Raw genomic sequence first — 24,902 nt, 5'->3', positions numbered from 1 at the left:
ATGTATTTTCAGTGGGTATATATAATTGTCATAGGATGCCTGACAGCTAAAAAAAAGAAATCTTATCTTTACAGACAGGATAGCTAGTTAGTGAGAATCCGACATAACCTAAGTAGTTTATTGTTACCTTGAGGCACTTGTAATGTCCCACTTATGTGTGTAAGAGCCACTACAAATTGCTATATGCCCTTTCATGTAATCTTGCACTAATCACTGAATTTTCTGTAGTCAATGCTGTTAAAATCCTATTACAGGCTGTTAAAATGCATTACACACTACCAACACTAGAGGTCACTACAACATAATTTCTATAGCTCCGCCACAGGAAGTTCGAGAGGAGAGGAGTTGAGGGAGAAGAGGAGTGAGGAGTATAGGAGACAGACTGTCTCTGTTCTCCTGGGCCTTGCCCAGGAGGTAATCTACTTGAACATTTGGAATCCAGAAGCAGGATTTAGTAATCCTACATTGTAGAGTCAAGGCCAGACACTACTTGGACTATAGTTCAGACAACCTTTTCAAAGAATGGAGCAGAGAGTTTGCCTGCCACGAGGGAGACCACCCTTTGGTTGTATACTATTAGTACCAGAGGATCCATATTATTGCAAGCCTAAAAAGCCTGAGCAAGACCAGGAACCAAGTAGAGTATCATTACTACTCCTGCATAAGTTGAGCTGGAACCTACATACTACATCTCACAGAGCCTGCTAATTGGGATTGGCAGCTTCATCATCTTTACCAACTTCATGTAAGACTACAACTGACAAGTAAAGTTCCTGTTTGGTTCAACTGCTGCCTCTCTCATTATTCCATTTAATCTCCGCATTGCACCTCACGGTGCTGGCATCACAAACACAGGGGCCCATCCGCCAAAGCACCCTAAGCATATCAACTACCATCAAGGGCACCTCTCCTCAACCAACATCTGGCTGGTGTTCCCTGAAATAGAGAGTGCCCCGGAGGATTTAGTGCTGTCTTCCCATCCACTGCACGCTGTTCCAGGGGGACAACTTAACTGTGAGTACTACTACCCGCACTTGGCACATCATCACTAGTACACTTGCACCCAACACCCTTAGGGTGTCTGGGCATTGCACACTGAGGTCCTGGGCTTCTTTCTGCACACAGAAACAAACGTTGCAGATGGATCACACCATAGTGTGCTTCCTGCCATGGTTTTTAATAATTGTGGAAAAATACTGTAGCACAAATTTATTAAAAAATCAGGACACAGTTTCTGTGCAGTTTGGGCCTGCACACCAGCATATCAGTCAGTGTAACCATACTGACCCCTCTCCACAGCCAAAAGTTCCTGCAATAGGCACTTAGGCACTCTGGCTGAAAATGGGGTCTGGCTGTTCCCAGGGGTGGGGCTTAGATTATACCCCTGATTTTATATCAACTAAAATGTTGGTAAGTATGCTCATGCAGTAGAATTCCTCCATCCCATTCCTTAGAATGTGGTCTGTTAAAATCAATGCATGTGCTACAGAAACAAGTCCATATGCAGCGACTGGGTCCACAGGGGAAATGCTTGAGGCTACGGTGGGCCAATGAGGGTAGTAGTTCATGTACTCACGATTAGCAGAGCCTCCCTCGGCCGGCGTGCAGTGATGAGGAAGACAGCACTAAATCCTTCGGGGCACTCTCGGTTGCAGGGAACACCAGCCAGATGAAAGTTGAGGTGCCCATGATGGTGTAGGTGTCTAAGGTGCTTTGGTGGCTGGGCCCCTGTGTTCCTGATGCCAACACCGTAAGGTGCAAGTGTTGAGTGTAGTAGTAGTAATGAAGAGTCAGTTGTTGTAAAACAATTGAACATTTACTTGAATAATAGTCTCAAGGCAGATGTTACAGTCCATCAATAAAGTGCATCTATATGGCATAAGTGATGACTCAGAAATAAGTTCAATTGTATTCTACTTATCAGGTTTAGGCAATTGTCAGTTGAGGAGTTCTCTTTAAGGTTGACACTTTACAGGCAAGATTTCTGTAATTATTCTAAGTCCAAACTATGGCACTCTGATACTAAATATGCTGTTTTCTACTTATCTTGAGCTATCCAATAAGGGCATTCTCCCTCGTGGCTGGCATCAGTCTTCTGCTACATTATTTGCAGGATGCTCTCCTAAAAAGGTTTAGGTTTTCCACTATATCCCAGAAGGCTTCTAGTAAATAAGACAATTCTGTGCACTAATGAATGCACTGTTGAATGTTATTTCAATGACAGTAAACCTAAATGTGCAGCGAGCCGGACAGCGGGTGAAACACATGAGGCTCACGGTGGGCCAATGAGGGTAGTAGTTCATGTACTTGTGGTTAGCAGAGCCTCCCTGGGCCGGCAGTGCAGTGGATGGGAAGACAGCACTAAATCCTTCGAGGAACTCTCTATTGCTGGGAACACCAGCCAGATGGAAGTTGAGGTGCCCTTGATGGTATAGGTGTTTAAGGTGCTTTGGTGGTTGGGCCCCTGTGTTCGTGACGCCAGCACCATAAGATGCAAATGTTGAGTGTAGTAGTAGAAATTATGAGGAGTCAGTTGTAATCAAACAGTTGAACATTTACTGAATCAATAGTCTTCAAGTAGTCAGTACAGACACAGTTTATTTATATGGCATGAGTGATGACTCAGAAATAGGTTCATTAGTATTCCTTTTATTGGGTTTAGGCAATTGTCAGTTCAGGAGTTCTCTTTAAGGTTGACACTTTACAGGCAAGACTTCTGTAATTATTCTAAATCCAAACTATAGCACCTTGGTACTAAATATATTGTTTTCTACTTATTTTGAGCTATCCAATAAGGGCTTTTTCCCTCGTGGCAAGCATCAGTCTTTTGCTACATTATTTGCAGGATGCTCTCCTGAAGTAATCAAGGTTTTTAGGTTTCCACTATATCCCGGAAGGCTTCTAGTGAATAAGGACAATTCTGCGCATCAATTATCCATTCGTGTCCCGGCACTTGGAAAGTTGCTCTCAGGCACTTGTGCTTGTGAATTTAATAGGCTGGATTCAGCTGTAACCCTCACTAGGCTCGCTTCACATAGACATACTATCTTGTGCTTTGCTGCTGTAGATAAATGTTCGCTGTACTCCCTTAGCCTGGCCAGAACCAAGGGGTAGAATAGAAATAGCAGACTACATGGTGGACAATGCCTGTTTCTCTCCTCCATACACTTCCTTCTTCCTACAACACTTCAATACACTCTACTCTACATTCTGCTCTAAGCTAGACACCCCCCCAGCTATATATATTATGTGGTGCCAGCACCACCTAGGGGCAAATGGGTGTAATGACATTGCCAGCCTGATAAATAGGAAATACCATACATTGCAAATACATTAGATAAATAGGCAGATGTTTAACCCGTAGAGGACCAGCGCCATACATGTATGGCGCATATGTTCGTGACTTAAGGACCAGCACCGTACATGTACAGCGCTGTGATCGGGCGGGTGCAGGATATATATATCTGTGGCAGGGGTCCAGCAGTCACTGATAGCCGGACCCCTGCTGCATGCGTCGGCATCGATGAAATCACTGATGCCCGTGCATTAACCCTTGATGTGCCGTGTTCAGCGCTGACCGTGGCACATGCAATGTCCTTGCGGGTATCAGAGCTTTCATTGGGTTCCCGTGCTGCTGTACCCTTCCTTAGGCATCGTGGCTGCCTTCCGGGAGAGCCTGTGATGCATTGTAAAGGAGATCAGACCCCCAAAAGTTGAAGTCCCAGGGTGGAACAAAAAAATAAACTGTAAAAAAAAAATATCACATGACCTAACCCCTCAAATGAACACAGTCAAAAAAATAAAATAAAAACGGTGCTAAAAAAAATTTTGGGGGCACTTTACATCACTAAAAGTGCAACACCAAGCGATCAAAAAGGCGTATGCCCCCCAAAATAGTAGCAATCTAACGATCACCTAATCCTGCAAAAAAATTATACCCTAAGACAATCGCCTAAAAAGCAAAAAAAAAAATATGGCTCTCAGACTATGGAGATACTAAAACAGGATTTTTTTTGTTTAAAAATGCTGTTATTGTGTAAAACTTAAATATATAAAAAGAAGTATACATATCAGGTATCGCCTCATCCGTAAGAACCTGCTCTATAAAAATACCACATGACCTAACCCCTCAGGTGAACACCATAAAAAAAGCAATTTTTGGTCACCTTACATAACTAAAAGTGTAATAGCAAGCGATCAAAAAGTCATATGCACCTCAAAATAGTGCCAATCAAACTATCATCTCATCCCACAAAAATGATATCCTGCCTAAGACAAAACTGAAAAAACTATGGCTCTCAAACTATGGAGACACTAAAACATAATTTATTTTGTTTAAAAAATGATATCATTGTGTAAAACTTACATAAATGAAAAAAATAGACATATTAGGTATTACCGTGTCCGTAAGAACCTGCTCTATAAAAATATCACATGACATAACCCCTCAGGTGAACACCGTAAAAAAAAAAGTGTGTCAAAAAAGCCATTATCTGTCACCTTACATCTCAAAAAGTGTAATAGCAAGCGATAAAAAAGTCATATACACACTAAAATAGTAGCAATCAAACCGTCATCTCATCCCCAAAAACATGACAGTTGCTCCAAAAAAATAATAAAATACGGCTTTCAGAATGTGAAGACACAAAAAATCTTTAATTTATAATATTTTTTCAAAAATGCTTTATTATGTAAAACTGAAACAAATAACAACCAACCATATTTGGTATTGTCGCATCCGTAACAACCTGCTCTATAAAAATACCACATGAGCTAACCTGTCAGATGAACGTTGTAAATAACAAAAAATAAAAACTGTGCCAAAACAGCTATTTTTTGTTACCTTGGTGTAATATAGAGCAACCAAAAATCATATGTACCCTAAAATAGTACCAATAAAACTGCCACCTTATCCCGTTGTTTCTAAAATGGGGTCACTTTTTTGGAGTTTCTACTCTAGGGGTGCATCAGGGTCTTCAAATGGGACATGCGATCAAAAAACCAGTCCAGCAAAATCTGTCTTCCAAAAACCATATGGCATTTCTTTTCTTCTGCGCAATACCGTGTGCCCGTACAGCAGTTTACAACCACATATGGGGTGTTTCTGTAAACTACAGAATCAGGGCCATAAATATTGAGTTTTGTTTGGCTGTTAACCCGTGCTTTGTTAGTGTAAAAAAAAAAGTATTAAAATGGAAAGTCTGCCAAAAAAGTGAAATTCTGAAATTTAATCTCCATTTTCCATACATTCTTGTGGAATACCTAAAGGGTTAACAAGGTTTGTAAAATCAGTTTTGAATACCTTGAGGGGGTGTCGTTTCTAAAATGGGGTCATTTTTGAGTGTTTTCTATTATGTAAGCTTTACAAAGTGACTTCAGACCTGAACTGGTCCTTAAAAAGTGGGTTTTGCAAGATTTGCTTCTTAACGTCCCCTAAAAATAAAATGGCATTCACAAAATGATCCAACATGAAGTAGACATATGGGGAATGTAAATTAATAACTATTTTTGGAGGTATTACTATTAAAAAAGTAGAGAAATAGAAATTTGGAAATTTGCTAATTTTTCCAAATGTTTTAATTTTGCATTTTTTTATAAATAAAAAAATATTTTTTTTTTACTCAATTTTACCACTGTCATGAAGTACAATATGTGACGAGAAAATAATCTTAGAATGGCCTGGATAGGTAAAAGTTATCACCACATAAAGTGACAGATTTGCAGATTTGCAAAAAATTATCTAGTCCTTGAGGTGAAAAATGGCAGGGTCCTGAAGGGGTTAAAGTGTCCCTTTTACACACATATGTGGGATGCTGCAAATGTATGTCTTAAACCAGAGTGCAAAACCATATCCTCTGGTGAGTTATGGTTAACTATTAAACACGATTTCCATTATATTAAACTACAATATATGAATATGACAAAAACAAACTATAAAACCCGAGAGTTTAGTTCGAGTCTCTCCAACTACAGGCAGACAAAGTTTGAGTCAGCAGCAGTCAGCCAAAAAAAAGGCAGCTCGGCAGAAGCGCAGATAGATCATCTGTTGTGAAGGTTGATGTCAAAGATCATAAAAATCAAATAGAATATGGGAGCAGACAGGTGCTGATTGGAGCGGTCCCTTCACACTGTGTCCTGGAGCCTTGAGCTGGCCTGAGACACTGGAATTCTCCTACAACAGATGTTTTCATGATTATAAATGCTGTATAATTTATAATCTGCAATCTTCCTGTCGAGCAAACTTAGAGAAATCTGTTTATGGGAACTGGCTGATAGATCCCCTTTCAGAGCTTACTAAGTGAGAAGCATAAACAGCACATAGTCTGCGAGACGGGAACGCGTGAACACACAAGACGGGAACGTGCGAACAGATGACTTGATCAGGATCGGTAACCAGAATTCTTACCTACAGATCAGTTCTGATTTACACTGTGTAATGCAACCCATAGATGTACCTTTTATATTGACAGATACTGACTGTTGGACAGGCTTCGCCAATGATACCATGTCTACTGGACCTGACAGACCCTTGATTCCCTGCTGCCACCGGGAAAACATATATCCAACATGATGGATTTTCTCCAATTAGTGGTGTAATTAGAGTCCTATAAGTTCCAAAGCAAACCTCTCCCTCTGTGCATTATACCCCAAAAATACTATGTCCCCTTTTGCACTTTGCCTTTCCCCTTCCCGCACTAGAATCTTTAAAACTTTAAATGCTTTGCATTATTTTTTTTTACTGTATCTCCACTGCTTAGGGGCTTAGATGACACAGCACCAAACAATCTATTATCAGCACTAGCAATATCACCATGCAGCACAAATTATACCACCTAGCACCACCGAATACTACAGTGAAAAACAACATACCTCCCTAGAAGCACCAAACAAAATCCATAGTGAAACTCAAAATACTTTCAAAGAAGGACCAAAGGACCAAATATCACAGTTCAGCATCATTGGCAGCATCATTGCCACCCTTCCCATGCATCCCTTAATAGCAGCAACCTTGTCCCCACTTCCACACCTTCCCCACTTGCAGCAGCATTGTCCCTCTTTCTACACCTCCTCCACTGGCAGCAGCACTGTAATCCTTCCCATCTATATTACAGTGACTACAGTATTCTCCCACTTCCCACTCCTCCAGCATTTTCCCTCTTCAAACCCCTGACCTTTTCTTCAGTGACAGATTATTCATTGAGCATTGCTTTAGGGTCCATTCACACGTCCTGTTTTTTTTCATCCTGAAAAACGGTCCGTTTTTTGCGGATCCGTTGTTCCTGAAAATGTTTCCGTATGTCATCCGTTTTTTGCGGATCCGCAAAAAACGGAAACATGTATACATTTCAATAATCAAATAAAGTTGTTTGGATTTCTTTGAAAAAAAATTGAAAAAAAAAAATATATTTGTTATGTGTTTCCAGGAACGGAATCCGCAAAAAACGGATGACATACGGAATGACATCCGAATGTCATCCGTTTTTTGCGGATCCATTGACTTTGTATTGTACCAGGATCCGATTTTTCAGGACAAGAATAGGACATGTTTTATATTTAAACGGACATGCGGAACGGAACAACGGAAACGGACAGCACACATTGTGCTGTCCGATTTTTTCCAGGACCCATTGAAAATGAATGGGTCCAGATCTGGTCCTGATCTGTTCCTGAAAAAACGGAACAGATCAGGAAAGAAAAAACGGACGTGTAAATGGACCCTAATACTGCTTTGCTCGCATCATTCACAGTGCTGAACTGTGCACGTGTGTAGTGTCCCACTAGGTATGGGTGGGCACTACACAAGGGTCAATTGGTGTGCGCGTTACTCCTACTCACAAGGGACAGAAATGTTATATTTAATTGTGCTTTTAATGTATGTTCTAATGTGTTTTTATATGCAATGTACCCCTGTATGATGCAATAGCAGGCCTAGTTGGGTGTAGTTAGACATCCCAGACACTAGAGGGAGATAGGGAGCCCCTAGTATAAATGTCCAGGCCTAGACAGGGAGAGTTAGTGCAGAGTCAGAAGTCTGAGAAGACAGAGGTGAGAGGGCCTCCTCCTGACATGCAGCTTGATAGCCCTGGCTGCTAGCTATGACCAGGAGGCTAGTGAGGATACCTAGCCTGCCTGAAGCCAAGAGAGCCTTAGTTAGCTCTGAAGACACCCCAGTTGCAGGACAGAACCTCCTGGGAGAAACCCACAGTCATTCACCGGACAAGTAAGGAAATCACAGGGAAAGATAAGTAACCCTGATGGGCAGATGCATTAGAAAGTAAAGCAAGGATTTAATTAATACTAGAGGAAGAGATATTTACCAAGGATTTAAGCCACCATTTAGGCATCCGGGCCTTGGGATAGAAAGCCAGACAGGAGTTCTAGAAAGAACAGTGTACACTATTTCTGAGGAAAGGTACAACCTGATTCTGAGTGCATTGTGGATTTACCCTCTGAGTATCTTGCATAATTAATACCTGCCATTTTGTGAAGTAAGCCTACTTGTGAAGCTGTGAACTAAAAGACTGTGTTACTATCTGATGTACAAAGTTGGACTGTTGAGTAAAGCAACGTTTGGTTCACAATACCACCTGTGTACCTCACTTATTCCAACTATCAACCGGTGTGCCACCATCAAAGGCACTGGCTTCACGAACCTTAAAGGTACCTTGCCCCAGGCACTCAAAATACCCGTAACATCCAGCGCACCTCATCCACCATCAGGCCTAGTCCCTACATACAGAGTGTGCCCCAGAGGAACCGTGTCTACCTCTCCTTCACTTCCACATGCCTGCCCAGGGTTCTCCAATACAGTGAGCAACCCTCGATTGCCCATAACCGTGACCTCACTTCGCTATACCCTGCAGGTCTGGCGTGTTGCACGTGTATGATGGGATCAGCATAGGAGGTCTCACTGCTGCTGTTTTTCCAGCATGATGAGCAAGAGGTGTTGTTGATGCTCAGGTTACAAAACTATCTTTAACGAGTTTGGACTCCACCAATCCATACTCAGATTGTGTATAAATGGAGGAAATTCAAGACCATTATTACCCTCACCAAGAGTGGTTGACCAGCAATTATCACTCAAAGAGTAAGGCATGTAAGAGGCCTTGAGGTCACAATGGAAACCAAGGTAACTTCTAAGGAACTTAACTTAAGGCCTTTCTGAACATTAGATAATGTTATTGTTCATGAGTCCACCATCAAGAGGACAGTGAACAACAAAGTAGTGCATACCAAGATTGCAAAAAAAAAAAATCTAGTGCTCTCCAAAAAGAACAGTGCTGCCCATCTGCATTTTGCTAAAGATCATCTGGACAAGGCAGAAAGCTTTTCATTATATTGTGGATGGATGAGACCAATATAGAACATTTTGGTTTAAATGAGAAGAGTTATGTTTGGAGAATGGAAAACACTGCATTCCAGCATTAAAACCTCATCCCATCTGTGAAACACAGTGGTGGTAGTGTAGTGTCAGAAGAAGCAGTTGAAGTGCTGGGACATAGAGACTTTCATAATTCCAGTCCAGCAGAGGGAGCCAGTTCCCAGCTAGAGATAACAGGGGAAGAAAAAGCCTGCTTCACAGGAAGAGCAGTTCTTCCAGTGACTGGAGAAGGAGAGGAGTGCAGTGCAGGAAATTCAAAGCAGGATCTGTTATCAGAGCTCAGGGGCGGTGTTGATGTGGCCACCCAAGTAAAACAGTGCAGCCCAGATTGGTACAGAGAGGCTGTGGTAGGCATAGCATTGTGTGGCACTGAAGGAAGAGTGCAACACGGACCAGTGCAAGGGAGCAGAGTGTGGAGAACGTGTCAGACAAGCAAGGCCTCAGAAGTGCCCAGCCAGATTCTCCACTGCAGGAAAGACAAAGCTAGCAGGATCAGTATATGTAGCCCCTTAAAGACTGTATAAAGTTAAACCAATCCCACAGAGACTGTGCCTACACACTCCCTTTTATCAAATCAGTTTCTTAAAAAGACAGGATCCCTATTGAATGTAAATTTACCAGTTTCAAGTCTTTAGTAAAGCTGTTCCAGCATTCCTCAGTTGTCAGGGTGAAATTGTCACCATCTTCCTGTGTACCTTACAGGTGGCAGTAGTCGGCAGGATTGATATGAATATGGCATCAGAAGGTGCAACATCCTCCATAACCGGGACACAACCCATGGTCCTGGGGGCACAACTGAGTCACCTACCCAAGTTTAACGGTTCCAATGTGTTACTAGAAGACTGGAAAGAGATGCTGGAGGGAGCCGCATGCCTGTGTGATGTTGTCCCACATATGAAAGCTGAATTATCTTTGAGCACATTAGAAGGAGAAGCCAGAAAGACAGTACTGCTGTAGTCAACGAGGCAGATGTTTGAGCAGATATCATGCATCCTGGAAGATGTATACAGGAACACAACATCTGAAACTATGCTGAGAAAGAAATTCTTCACCAGATACCAGGGGGAAGATAAAACATTGCCCCAGTATGCAAATGGCTTGCAAGTTGCAACAGCTTATGGGCACACTACAAAGAAAAGAAGGACAGGAAGTCACATCCTTCACTATTGTGGAAATGGTCCTGCAAGATCAATTTCTCCTCTGCCTAAAAAGTCAGCCATTACGGAGGACCCTAAGCAGGAGTCTCAAGCTGGAGCCCCACTTAACCTTACACCAACAGGGTACAACAGTCTCAATAGCCCAGCAAATACAGTTAACTCACACGAAAGAGTGGTATTATCAGCAACCAGAGAGATTTGAGTGGCAAATCGCAGGAGAAAGTACAGATTTGTGCCCCCTGCTGGAAGCTGTGAACTTAGTGGGAGAGAGCCCAGTTGTTACAGCGAAAGTTTAATGGAGTAGAACTGTCCTATCTAGTAGACACTGGGTCACAACTAACGATAATGGCAAAGAAAGTCTTTGAGACTCACTTTACCTCCGCCCTACACCAGGGAAGTGCAGATTGGGTGAAGCTATATGCTGTCAATAGTCTGCCCATTTCAATGGTTCTAGTCATGCAAGCTGACGTTGAGCTTTGGGGCCGGATGATGGAAAAGAAAGGAGTGGAGGTGGTATAGAGTGCAATGGACCCAGAAGTCCCTGTGATAATAAGAACATATTGCAATAATTAGATTGATGGTTTTAGAGCTGGGTCCCAAGAATTGGAAAAATGTCCCAAATTTGAAACCACCACAGGTGGCCTTGCAGAGATCGCTCAAACAGTGCAGGATGCAAGCAATACTGTCTGGTCTAGTAGGAAAAGTGGGATGTCTGAGAGTTCCCTCTTCAACTTCTTTGATGTGTTGCTACCCCTGCCAGTGGGCACCAGCCACAGTTTGCAAGGAGCTGCAGTGATGGTAGAGCCCATGCTACAGAAACAAGGGATAGCTGTGGAACAGACATTTGCACAGTCCAGGATGGCCAAGTACAGATGAGATTCATGAATGTTAATAACCACAGTGTGCTCTTGGCACCCAGAGAACTAATAGCGAATGTGTTTCCCATGCAAGAGTTGCAAGCCTTACAGGAATCTAGCTGGCGCATCAAGTCCACATGTATGGCCTCTGCCATCCTCACAATGCGTCACAGGACTAAATCTGTCAGAACAACTGGAGGACAGCTCCTGAATTAGGTACATTTATAAGATGCCAAGATGACCAAAGTGCAGAGGGAGCAGTTGGCTAGGGTCCTGGGGTTGCACCCGAATGCGTTCTGCCATCATGAAGCTGACTTTGGAATGACACGAACACTGGAACATAAAATTCCAACTGAAGATGCTCCACCAGTGCAGGAGCGCTATCGACAAATACTCTCATCTCCTAAGCAGATGCAGAAAAGTTATTTCATCCAGCCTAGCAAGAGCCTCTGGGTCTTACCAATTGTACTTATAAAGAAGTACTGGCAAGCGAGTATTGGCAAGAGCCGGTGGTAGAAAAAGACAGAGAGAAGACAGCTTTTGTTACACCTACAGTCATGTGAAAAAATTAGGACACCCTTTGAAAGCATGTGGTTTTTTGTAACATTTTTAATAAAAGGTTATTTCATCTCCGTTTCAACAATACAGAGAGATTAAAGTAATCCAACTAAACAAAGAAAACTGAAGAAAAGTCTTTTCAAGATCTTCTGTAAATGTCATTCTACAAAAATGCCTATTCTAACTGAGGAAAAAGATAGGACACCCTCACATGTATTCCCTCTTAAATTGGCTCAGATCTCACACAGGTATATCACACCAGGTGCACATAATTAGTAGATCGTTACTCTGCATGTTGAATGAGGCTTGCCCTATTTAAACCTCAGACATTTAGTTTGGTGTGCTCCTGACTGTTGAAGTGAGAGTGAGCACCATGGTGAGAGCAAAAGAGCTGTCAGAGGACTTCAGAAAAAAGATTGTAGCAGCCTATGAGTCTGGGAAGGGATTTAAAAAGATCTCAAAAGATTTTGAAATCAGCCATTCCACTGTCCGGAAGATAGTCTACAAGTGGAGGGCTTTCAAAACAACTGCCAAGCATGCCCAGGACTGGTCGCCCCAGCAAGTTCACCCCAAGAGCAGACCGCAAGATGCTAAATGAGGTCTCCAAAAACCCTAAAGTGTCATCTCGAGAACTACAGCAGGCTCTGGCTACTGTTGATGTAGAAGTACATGCCTCTACAATCAGAAAGAGACTGTACAAGTTTAACTTGCATGGGAGGTGTGCAAGGAGGAAACCTTTGCTTTCCAAGAGAAACATCGAGGCCAGACTGACATTTGCCAGAGATAAAGTTGACAAAGACCAGGACTTCTGGAATAATGTTCTTTGGACAGATGAGTCCAAAATTGAATTATTTGGACACAACAGCAGAGGACATGTTTGGCGTAAACCAAACACAGCATTCCAAGAAAAGAACCTCATACCAACTGTGAAGCATGGAGGTGGAAGTGTCATGGTTTGGGGACTGCTTTGCTGCAGCAGGACCTGGTCAGCTCACCATCATAGAATCCACGATGAATTCTACTGTGTATCAGAAGGTGCTTGAAGAACATGTGAGACCATCAGTTAGAAAATTAAAGCTGAAGCGGAACTGGACCATGCAACATGACAATGACCCAAAACATACTAGTAAATCAACCAAAGATTGGCTGAAAAAGAAGAAATGGAGAGTCCTGGAATGGCCAAGTCAAAGTCCAGATTTGAATCCCATTGAGATGCTGTGGGGTGACTTGAAAAGGGCTGTACGTGCAAGAAACCCCTCAAACATCTCACAGCTGAAAAAGTTCTGCATTGAGGAGTGGGGTAAAATTTCCTCAGACCGATGTCGAAGACTGGTAGATGGCTACAAGAACCGTCTCACTGCAGTTATTTCAGCCAAAGGAGGTAACACTCGCTATTAGGGGCAAGGGTGTCCTATCTTTTTCCTCAGTTAGAATAGGCATTTTTGTAGAATGACATTTACAGAAGATCTTGAAAAGACTTTTCTTCAGTTTTCTTTGTTTAGTCGGATTACTTTAATCTCTCTGTATTGTTGAAACGGAGATGAAATAACCTTTTATTAAAAATGTTACAAAAAACCACATGCTTTCAAAGGGTGTCCTAATTTTTTCACATGACTGTATGTGGCTATATGAGTTCCTCCGGATGCCCTTTGGACTGAACAATGCCCAGGCGACCTTTCAGAGGCTGATGGAGCTTTGCTTGGATTACCTGTACTATGAATGCCCTCTGATCTACCTAGATGATATCATCATCTTTTCGTCCAGCTTTGTAGAGCATCTAGAGTGATTGGACTCGGTCCTCAGCTGCTTAGAGAAACATGGGCTGAAGTTGAAACCCAGTAAGTGCCACTTGTTCCAGGAGAGCATTGAGTATCTAGTCCATGTGGTGACAAAAGAAGGAGTCCAGCCCATGGACTAGAAGATTCAATCCCTGCAGCAATGGCCCATACCCAACAACGTCAGTAAGCTGCGGGCCTTCCTGGGACTTGGGTATTACAGGAGATTCAATTAAAGGATTTTGCCACGGTAACAGTGCCCCTGTACACTCTCCTCAATGGGTACTCACTTTGAGAAACCTGGAATGTGGTCTGAAATGAGAAGGCTGACCTGGCCTTTAGGGAGCTAAAGAAGCTGTTGACCAGTGCCCCCATACTGGCCTATGCAGGTTTCACAAAACCTTTTGTGCTGCAAACTGATTGGAGCCTGAAGTAACCAGGAGCTGTGCTTACCTAAGAACAATATGGTCAACAATGTGTGGTATGCAATGCCTGTAGAACTCTGCGGGAGAGTGAGAAGAACCCTGACAATTACAGGTCCTTCAAACTTGAACTACTAGCAGTGGTGTGGGTGGTGACTGAAAAGTTTGCAGATATCTTGACAGGAGCAGAGTTTGTGTTGATGACTGATAGTGTTGAGCGAACCCGAACAGCAAAGTTCAGGTCCGTAACAAACTTTGCAAGTTCAGATACCTGGACCCGAACCCGAACTTTGCAGCAAAAGTTTGGGTTCGAGTTCGGTGTTCGGGCACTTAATAAAGCTAGTTGATAGGCTGCAGGGCAGCTAATCAACAAGCTTTTAAGCTGTGGGCACTTAAAGGGGTTATCCCATCTTAGACAATGGGGGCATATCGCAAGGATATGCCCCCATTGTCTGATAGGTGCGGGTCCCACCTCTGGGACCCGCACCTACAACGAGAACGGAGCCGGGGAGAGTTGTGGCTGGAGGACCCCGGGTTTCCCAGGGTCCGACCACCACCAGGCGCAGCTCCCCGCCTCTCCCATTGAAGTGAATGGGAGCGCACCGCACATGCGCGGCCAACGCTCCCTTTCATTTCTATGGGGCCGACGGAAATAGCTGAGCCAGCGCTCGGCTATTTTCGGTGGCTCCATAGAAATGAACGGAGGGCGGCTGCGCATGCGCAGTGCGCCCTCCTCCACTTTCTCTGCTCCGTTCTCCTTATAGGTGCGGGTCCCAGCGGTGGGACCCGCACCTATCAGACAATGGGGGCATATCCTTGCGATATGCCCCCATTGTCTAAGATGGGATAACCCCTTTAAGAAGCCATCACAGCCATGCCTAGTAATGGCATGGCTGTGATTGGCCGATGCATCATGTGACCCAGTCTCTATACAAGCTGGGTCACGTGTAGCACCGTCCATCAGCTCTGAGTAGTGCAGGGACAGGAAGCAGGCAGCTAAAGTGAGGGAGAGTATCTTTGCACCCCTGACACAGAAATATAATAATTAATCTGGCTGTTAATTCTGTGGGTGACCTATAGTGATTTATTCGTGGGTGCAATCCACCACTTTGTACCATCTTTGTTGAGCAGCTCCCCCAGATTTGCCACTATATTTCTGTGTTTTTGTCTTGTTTTATATGTAGTGTATGTGCCTTTACCTGGCATTCAAATACTCTCCTTTGCACCTGGTAGCCTCCATCACATGGTCTGATATGGGTGTGGCTTACAGTCTGGCTTTGTTCACATTGCACTAGTTGTCCTTCTATGCGGTTGTGTGGAAGCTTGGCTGTGAGCTGGATTACATCACCTTCAGACCTTGTTCACACCATAGGTAGCGTAGTGGTAGGACCCCTTGCCATGCTGAGGACCGTGACGTGGTGCATGATGGGCTCCGATATCTTCCTGACAGGAATATATTGGCAAAAGTCTCAGATTTTAATATCTGCATTTATGACTAGCCAGTATAGTCAGTGGCATATCCGTTTGGTGCATTTCTTCTGTGATTTATATGATTATATTTTCATCCGCACAATGCTCCGTTTTGTGTAGGATGCCTTTGTGGTGCATGTGGACCGCGCCGACATCCTCCACCGTATGCAATTTTTTGACACAAAAATAGAATAGTTCATCTATCTGTTAGATCGGTGGGTGACAAATACCCATTTTTTGTGTGAGGTACACCTGCACTGCATCCGTGACAGGGAAAATGAATATAGTTAATACGTCTGTTAGTTCGGTGGGTGACATATACCCATTTTTTGTGTTAGTTACACCTGCACGCATCCGTGACAGGGAAATTAACATAGTTATTCCATCTGTTAGTTCGGTGGGTGACACATACCCATTTTATGCGTGAGGTACACCTGCACTGCATACGTGACAGGGAAATTAATATAGTTAATATGTCTGTTAGATCAGTGGGTGACATATACCCATTTTTTGTGTGAGGTACACCTGCACTGCATACGTGACAGGAAAATTAATATAGTTAATCCGTCTGTTAGTTCAGTGTATGACCTCAAAGAATGAGGAGAGCATCAAATAAGGGACGTGGCCCTGGTCGTGGTGCTGCTGTTGTTGGTGGATCTCCTGTTGCAGGGAGAGGACGTGGTCGATCTGTGCCAGCTTCACGCCCAAATGAAACACCTACCTCAGGGGCACGTAGGCGGCAGAATGTTCAGCGTTATTTTGCAGGCCCGAATACCGGTGTACGAATAGTGAGGGCAGAACAAGTAGAGGCGGTAGTAGATTGGGTGGCTGAACAGTGCCTCCAGTTCCTTCACATTGTCTTCCACCCGGTCCCCTGCTGAAAGAGCAGAGTTGGCACCTGCAGCCCATGGGCATCTATCTTTTACCTCACCCCCTTGCAAATTAGGCAAGCAGTCTGAGCCCCAAGTCATGCAGCAGTCTCTTATGCTTTTTTATGACTCTGTTGGCAGGGTTTCTGTGGGCCATCCACCTAGCCCTGCCCCAGAAGTCCAGGATGTGGACATGGAAGGACCACCGCAGCACATCCTGATGATGACGAAACACAGGTGCCAACTGCTGCAGCTTTCTGCAGTGTGCAGACCAGCAAGGAGGGCAGGAGTGAGGAGTGGGTGGAAGATGAGGTCCTAGACCCCACATGGAATCAAGGTCATGCGAGTAACATGTGCAGTTCAGAGGAACAGGTGGTGGTCACACAGTGCCAGCCACACAGAAAATGGGGAGCAGGGTGCAAAATCAGAGTGGCCGTCCCCTAGCCAGTACGCCTGCTACTGCCCACCGCACCCAGGGACTGAGCACACCAAAGCCAGCTCTATGAAGTTCCCTGGCATGAAAGTTCTTCAGACAATGTGCTGATGACAAGACGCGAGGGGTTTGCACGCTGTGCAATTGGAGCCTGAAGTGAGGCATAAATGTTCTAAACCTGAGTACCACCTGCCTGACCAGGCATCTAAATGCAAAGCACAAGCTGCAGTGGAGTACACCTCAAAAACCATGAAAGATCTCGAGCTCCTCCTTCCCCCCTCTTCTGCTGCATTCTCGACCTCTCCCCCCCCCCCTCTGGAGTGACAGTTGCACCTGCCACCCCACAAACAGAGGATGTGGCAGCAACTCCAACATCTCCACCACTGTCACCAACGATCTCCACACTGTCCCATTGAAGTGTTCAGCTGTCTATCCCCCAAACACTAGAGAGAAAGAGGTGTCGTGATCTTGCCCCAGGTCGCAGTACCTGATCAGACCGGGATCAGGTACCAGCGGTCAATCGGGACAAGTGCTGACACTACACACACTATCGAATTTGATCACTCTGCTTCCTACAATCTACCAGATTGCACGGAAGATCAATTTCTTGCTGGTTCCTTCTAACAAGTAATAAGCTTCTGAGATTCGTATTTTAAAGCAAACAGGTACCTGAAAATTAGGAACTCTAATTGCCTTAACCACCTCCCGTCCACATATTGACTATAAACGTCCAGGAGGTGGTTCTTTGTTTCTGAATGGACGTTCCAGAACGTCCATTCAGAAACTGCAGCTGCACGCTAATCGTACAGCTGCTGATCGGGTTGCCCGCTGTCAGTAACAGCAGGGCAACCCAGAGAGAAGGCAGGGACAGTGCCCAGGTGTCCCTGCCTTCTGGATTGCTGCATAAACAGTGCTCACCGAGCGCTGTGTATGCAGAGCAGGAAGTGCTATGCGCTTCCTGTTCTGGCCCGGCGGTCATGTGATCGCTGGGACTGGAGAGTGCAGGAGCTGTGTGAGGTCTTTTAGAGACCTCGATCAGCCCTGCACTGAGGCTGTACAGCGCTGTATTGCGCTGTACAGCCTCTCTGGGGGGTGCATTTCTCCTGTAACTGGGGCTACTATGTCAGCCCCAGTTACAGGAGAAATCAACAGTGAAAAAAAAAAATAGGTCAAGTAAATGTCCCCTAGAGGTCTTGTATGACCTTATGGGGGACGAAAAGTGTAAAATAAAAAAATAAAGTGTTAAAAAAATAAAATAAAGAAAAAGGTTTCACATGTAAAACAATTCCCCAAGTAAGAAATAATAATTATTTTTTAAATAGAAAAAATAAAATAAAATAGACATATTTCGTAATGCCGCGTCCGTGACGGTCGGCTCGATAAATATATCACATAATCGACCCAGTCCGATAAACACCACATAAAATAATAAAAAATAACTGTCAAAAAAGCCATTTTTGTCACCTTACATCACAAAAAGTGCAACACCAAGTGATCAAAAAGACGTATGTCCCACAAAATGGTACCAATAAAACCGTCACCTCATCCCGCAAAAAATGAGCCCCTACATAAGAAAATGTCTCAAAAAATAAAAAAAAACTATAGCTCTCAGAACATGGACAAATTAAAACATTATTTTTTTGTTTCAAAAAAGCTATTATTGTGTAAAACTTAAATAAATAAGAAAAAGTATACATATTAGGTATCGCCATGTCCGTAACAATCTGCGCTATAAAAATGTCACTTGACCGAACCTCTCAGGTGAACGCTGTAAAAATAAATAAATAAAAACTGTGCTATAACAACCACATGTACCCAAAAATAGTACCAATAAAACTGGCACCTTACCCCCTAGTTTCCAAAATGGGATCACTTCTTGGGAGTTTCTACTGTAAGGGTGCATCAGGGGGGCTTCAAATGGAACATGGCATCTAAAAACCATGTGGAGTTCCTTTTCTTCTGCGCCCTGCCATGTGCCCATACAGCAGTTTATGACTACATGTGGGGTGTTTCTGTAAACAGCAGAATCTGGGTAATACATATTGAGTTTTGTTTGTCTGTTAACCATCGATGTGTTAAAGAAAAAATTGGATTAAAATGGAAAATCTGCCAAAAAAGTGAAATTTAAAAATCTGATCTCCATTTTCCTTTAATTCTTGTGGAACGCCTAAAGGGTTAACAAAGTTTGTAAAATCGGTTTTAAGTAACTTGAGGGGTGTAGTTTCTACAATGGGGTCATTTATGGGGGTATCCACTATGTAGGCCCCACAAAGTGACTTCAGACCTGAACTGGTCCTTAAAAAGTAGGTTTTGTCAATTTTCTTAAACATTTGAAGAATTGCTTCTAAACTTCTAAGCCTTCTAACTTCCTAAAAAAAAATTAAATGACATTTTCAAAATGATGCCAACATAAATTAGACATATGGGGAATGTTAAGTAATAAAAAAAAAAAAAAAAGAAAATTGTGAATTTTTCAACATTTTTGGTAAATTTGGGATTTTTCATAAATAAAGGTGAATTATATTGACTCAAATTTATGACTATCATGAAGTACAAAGTGTCACGAGAAAACAATCTCTGAATGACTTGGATAAGTAAAGGCATTCCAAAGTTATTACCACATAAAGTGAGACATGTCAGATTTGCAAAAATAGGACTGGTCAGGAAGGGGGCAAATTTAAAGATGTAAACAACAGAAGCATACAAATATACACAGAACAGTTTTTAAAATTAAAAGGATGAAAGAAAACTGACCCCTACTTTACTCACACAGAGACTTGCAGCTATCAGGTCCTGAGGCAAGACAGAAAGACATGCATCCTCATTCAATCTGATTGCCCTTAAAATGAGGAGCCCAGTACAATCTGCTCTGTCCAATTTATAAGAATTGGTCCAGGCAGTCTGTAAACCCGCCTGTAGGGTGTGACATATGGGTTGGCTGTGACTTTTATGACTGGTCAGTCACGCTGAAATCTGGTCTAAAATGGATTTATGCCCATAACTCAACACAGGAGAATGCCCTCCCGATAATTGTGGGCTCATTTTCCAGCTCTCAGTATTGGGGTCACAGGGGGTACCAAACACCACGTGACCCCAATCAGAACTGATTTTCTGAGCCAGGATTTAACATAAGTGGGTGGTTTTTGGTATGTGTGGCACCGTCACCTCCAAACCGTTAAAATGGCATACCTCAATAATCTCTATTGAGCTGTATTTTCGAGTTATGACCGGAGTAAGATTTTGGGATTTTCCCAATGACAGCGAGGTATGGAGAGCAGCTTGCCCCCACCCTCCGAAAGCGTGCTCATAAAGTAATAAACCCCATTGAAGCTGTCCACTATACAGGCATGTTTATATAAAGTGTCGTGGAGGCCAGTGATCGTTGTCACCTCTGGGTCAGGGACTAAGAAGTTTATGGCGGTTTTCTGGGTTAGGATGTGGGGGAAGATGGAGAGGGAGAGAAGGAACAGTTATTTGTTTGAATAAGGGGGAGCTCTGAGTCCCCAGAACACAAGCCAAACACTCATGCTCGGTGTGCCACAAGAGGAAGTACCCCCATACCCACCAGTGATCCCTGGCCCTGAATGCCAGCATTTCAAAATTGGCCTTTGAATTGCTGTCATTCCGTCTGGTGGAGACGGAGACTTTTAAAAACCTTATGGCGGTGGCTGTCCCACAGTATGTGGTTCCCAGCCGCCATTGCTTTTCCAGGTGAGCCATCCCTGCCCTGCACAACCAAGTGGAGGACAAAATCAGGTGTGCATGGCGCAACGCGATCTGTGGCAAGGTCCACATAACCACTGATACGTGGACCAATGAGCATGGGCAGGGACGTTATATCTCTCTAACTGCACACTGGGTAAATGCAGTGGCGGCTGGGCCTGAGGTGGATAGCAGTTTGGCGCGTGTACTTCCGCCACCGAGGATTGCAGGACGTTTCTCGTTGCCTCCTGTTGCCTCCTCCTACTCCGCTTCCTCCTCTACCGCCTCCTCATCCGGTCAGCGTAACACCTGCACCACCAACTACAGCACAGCCAGGGAGGAAACGACAGCAGGCTGTTTTGAAAGTCACCTGTTTGGGGGGGGGAACACACTGCGCCGGAGCTGTGGACGGACATGGAACAACAGACCGATGAGTATTTGGTGCCACTGATCCTCATGTCCGGCTTGGTGGTGTGCGCTAACGGGCGAAATCTCGTAGCAGCTCTGAGCCTAGCCGGTTTGACGCACATCTCTTGCCTGGCACATGGGCTGAATTTGGTGGTGCAGAGGTTCCAGAAAAATTACCCCGATATGTCAGAACTGCTGCAGAAAGTGCAGGCCGTCTGTGCACGCTTTAGGAGTTCTCACCCTGCTGCTGTTCACCTGTCTGCGCAGCGTAACTTCGGCCTTCCCGCTCACCGCCTCATATGCAACGCACCCACAAGGTGGAACACCACCTTGCACATGCTGGAGAGACTGTGCGAGCCGCAGCAGGCGATAGTGAAGTTTCAGCTGCAGCACGCACGGGTGAGTCGCTCTGCGGGATGTGTGTGTGCCATGTTGCACTGTTTCGAGTACTCCACCAACATGGTCAGTGCGATGATGCCATCCTCAGATTTACTATCCCACTTCTGTGTCTCCTTGAAAAAACATCGGGCGATGATGGAAGAGGATGTGGCACAGAAGGAAGAGGAGGAGGAAGAGGGATCATTTCCACAGTTATCAGGCCAGTCATTCACAAGTGACTCGAAGTGTGGGTTCAGGGGCGTAACTACCATAGCGGCACACCATGCGACAGCTATGGGGTCCAGGGCAAGAGGGGGCCAAGTTGGGATCCTCTGCTCTGAAAACTTGGTCAGGACTCTACCCTCTAAAGCAAGAGTGGGGAACCTTTTTGCTGTCGAGAGCCTACGTGCACTACGTCCTGACACTGTACATATCAGGACACAGAGCGGGGTCAGAAGACCAGGGAAGGTGAGTACAGCCAGCGGAACCCTTTTCCCATATTTTTGTGCCTCCCGCATCCATAAAGGAGGAGGTCATTAGCATTTTCACTATATGCTCTTACAGGAGGCCAGGAGCTACAGAAAATGATCCCCCGCGCTATATGTAGCCAGCGGGCCAGAAGTTCCCCACCCTTGCTCTAAAGAAACAACTTTTAGCAAATGAGGCAGAGTAAAAAATTGCCTTTAGGTGGAAACCCTTCTGTCCTGTGTGGGGGGCCCTGCTTGATACTTTCTATGGGGCCTTTACTTCTCTATGTACGCCAATGGGTGGGCTCCTGCACCAACAGAGGCAGGTACACAACTGTCCAGCCAGGACACAGTTCTGGAGGAGGAGGAGAATGATGATGAGGAAGAACCGTGTTCACAGCAGGGTGGCACCCAAAGCAGCTCATGGGCATCACTGGAGCATGGCTGGGGGATACAGAGGACAGATTTTTGTTGCCTCTGGGCAGCCTGACACACATGAGCGACTATATGCCCACATTCTAACCAGTGCTGATTACTGGGAGACCACCCTGCTTGATTCCCGCTACAAGGACAACATGCTCTCCTTAATTCGGTCACTGGAGCGTGATTGGAAGATGCGTAAGTACAAGCGCACGCTGGTAGACGCGCTGCTGATGGCATTCCCACCTGACAGCGGGGTCTCTGTGGAAGCACAAGGCGAAGGCAGAGGAGGAAGAAGAAGTCGCCAATGCAGCTGGGGCACCACCAGCAACTCAGAAGGGAGGGTTAGCATGGCCGAAATGTGGAAAAGCTTTGTCAGTACGCCACAACAACCAGCACCACCAGCTGATACGGAACGTCTTAGCAGGAGGCAGCATTTCAACAACATGGTAGAACTGTACATGCTGACTGATGGGTCTGCCCCATTTAACTTCTGGGTCTCCAAATTGGGCACATGGCCTGAGCTTGCCCTTTTATGCCTTGGAGGTGCTGTCCTGCCCTGCGGCCAGTGTATTGTCTGAACGTGTGTTTAGAACGGCAGGGGGGTGATCACAGACAAGCACAGCAGCCTGTCCACAGCCAACGTGGACAAGCTCACGTTCATTAAAATGAACCAGGCATGGATCCCACAGGACTTGTCCATACCTTGTGTTGAACCAGCCATTGTTATACTCCAGCGCACTTTCTCTTTACGTTCTGTTTTCCATTTCCCAATTTTTGGGGGCCTTCCCAAATTTATGGCTATGTCCTCCTCCTCCACTGCCGAACCTAATGACCGATAACAATTCACTGGTCCAAAGATACCGCCAAACTGGGATGGTCCTTAGTAAATTTAATTTCAAGATGCAATTTAGGCCTGGGCAGAATAATGCAATGCAGATACCTTGCCTCGTAACACGTTGGAGAACCCCAGTGGCTCTGCAGACAAATAGCAGGAAGAGGTTGAGACCCTGATTTCATGAAAGTTCCTTGACCACTGAAGAGTGCTTTGGTTCAGGGGGTGGAGCCTGCAGTCAACATCACTGCTGGAGGATCCATGGAAGAGTGGCAGGACCATTGGCAGTGAGAGTCACAGATTGCCAGAGTGAGAAAATGACTCCTTAGTGATTACCAGCCAGCTTACAATTATCGGGAGGCCTTGAAATCACTGGGGAGAAAGCTGTGACAGCAGAAGGACTGTCTGACCTTCCATGAGGTAGTCCTATGCAGAAGAGTACAGCTCCCTACAGAGATTGGGCTTGCCCAGAAGGTAGTGGTACTGTGTGAAGGTTGGAGAGTCCCTGCATGGATACAAGTTTGCAGTAGAGGTCCCCACCCGGGACCTAACTGCTGAATTTACAGCACAAGCCCTGTGGAAGAACTTCATTCTGCCTTATGGCTGTCCTACACAACTACACTCCTACCAGGGGGCTTGCTTTGAAGGCAGAGTGATAGAAGAGCTGTATCACTTGTGCCAGATTTGTAAGACCTGCACCACACCCTACCATCCACACGGAAATTGTGCATGTGAGTGCCTGAACAGAACTCTACTACAGCTGTTGCAAACATTGGAGTAACAGAAGGAAAGATGGCCAGACTACACGCAGAGCTTGTGTTTGTGTACAACACAGTACACTTAGCCACTGGTTATTCATCCTTCTTGCTGATGTTTGGGAGGAATGGAAGGTTCTAAACATGATGATGCCAGCCAGTGAAAAAGGTGGGGGATGGACAACAGAGATTTGGATGGAAGACCATCAAAAGAAGGTACAAGAGATGTATGACCTGGTTGCCCAAACAAGAAATTGAGGAAGCTGCCATTGCAGGTGGGAGATTGAGTGATGGTACGCAATCGGATAGCCAGGAGGGCTGGGAAGCTGCAGTGGCGGTAGGAGACCATCCATATGTAAGCCGTGTACCGGGGTGGGCTCCCCAGGATACAGCAAAGTCACAGACAAGAAAAGCAACACTGACACCAGCTTAATATGCAAGAACAGAAACTTTACTTAGGCAAAAAGTAATAACACAAGCATAACCAAAACAATACAAGCATACATAGAAAACGCTATATCCCGGACCCACAGTCAATGTCCCTGCCCACTGGACAGGCCTAGCCGATGGCGGACACAGCAGAGCCTGCAAGTCGTGCTGCACCGCTGCAGAGGACACCCCTAGCCGGTGGCAGATGCAGCAGAGCCTGCAAATCAATAACTGCGCTGCAGTCCAGTACAGTAAAGCCTAGCAAACAATATAATCCTAACTAACTAACTAATGCGAGGCCTAGGCTAGTCTCTGTTACTTCAGGAGCACCACAATATATTACAATCAGTAATCAGGTGTACTGACCTGCGTCTGTTCTGGGCCCGAGGATGCAGCCTACCAGAGATGGCCACCAACCTCTCAGCAACCGTGCAGCCTTGCTTGATGGTGAGGTCTTCTGCCCACACACTGAACTGGTCTTCCTGGGACAACCTCTCTTTCAAAAGAGCTGGATTCAGTAGGGTATAACAGCTACTCTCCTTCTTTTGAGTGTACATTAACTGCTGGACATCTGCAAGCCAGGAT

This window comes from Bufo gargarizans, chromosome 7 (assembly GCF_014858855.1).
Source record: "Bufo gargarizans isolate SCDJY-AF-19 chromosome 7, ASM1485885v1, whole genome shotgun sequence".
NCBI lineage: Eukaryota > Metazoa > Chordata > Amphibia > Anura > Bufonidae > Bufo > Bufo gargarizans.
The sequence above is the reverse complement of the archived record's forward strand: the minus strand, read 5'-3'. Positions refer to the sequence as shown.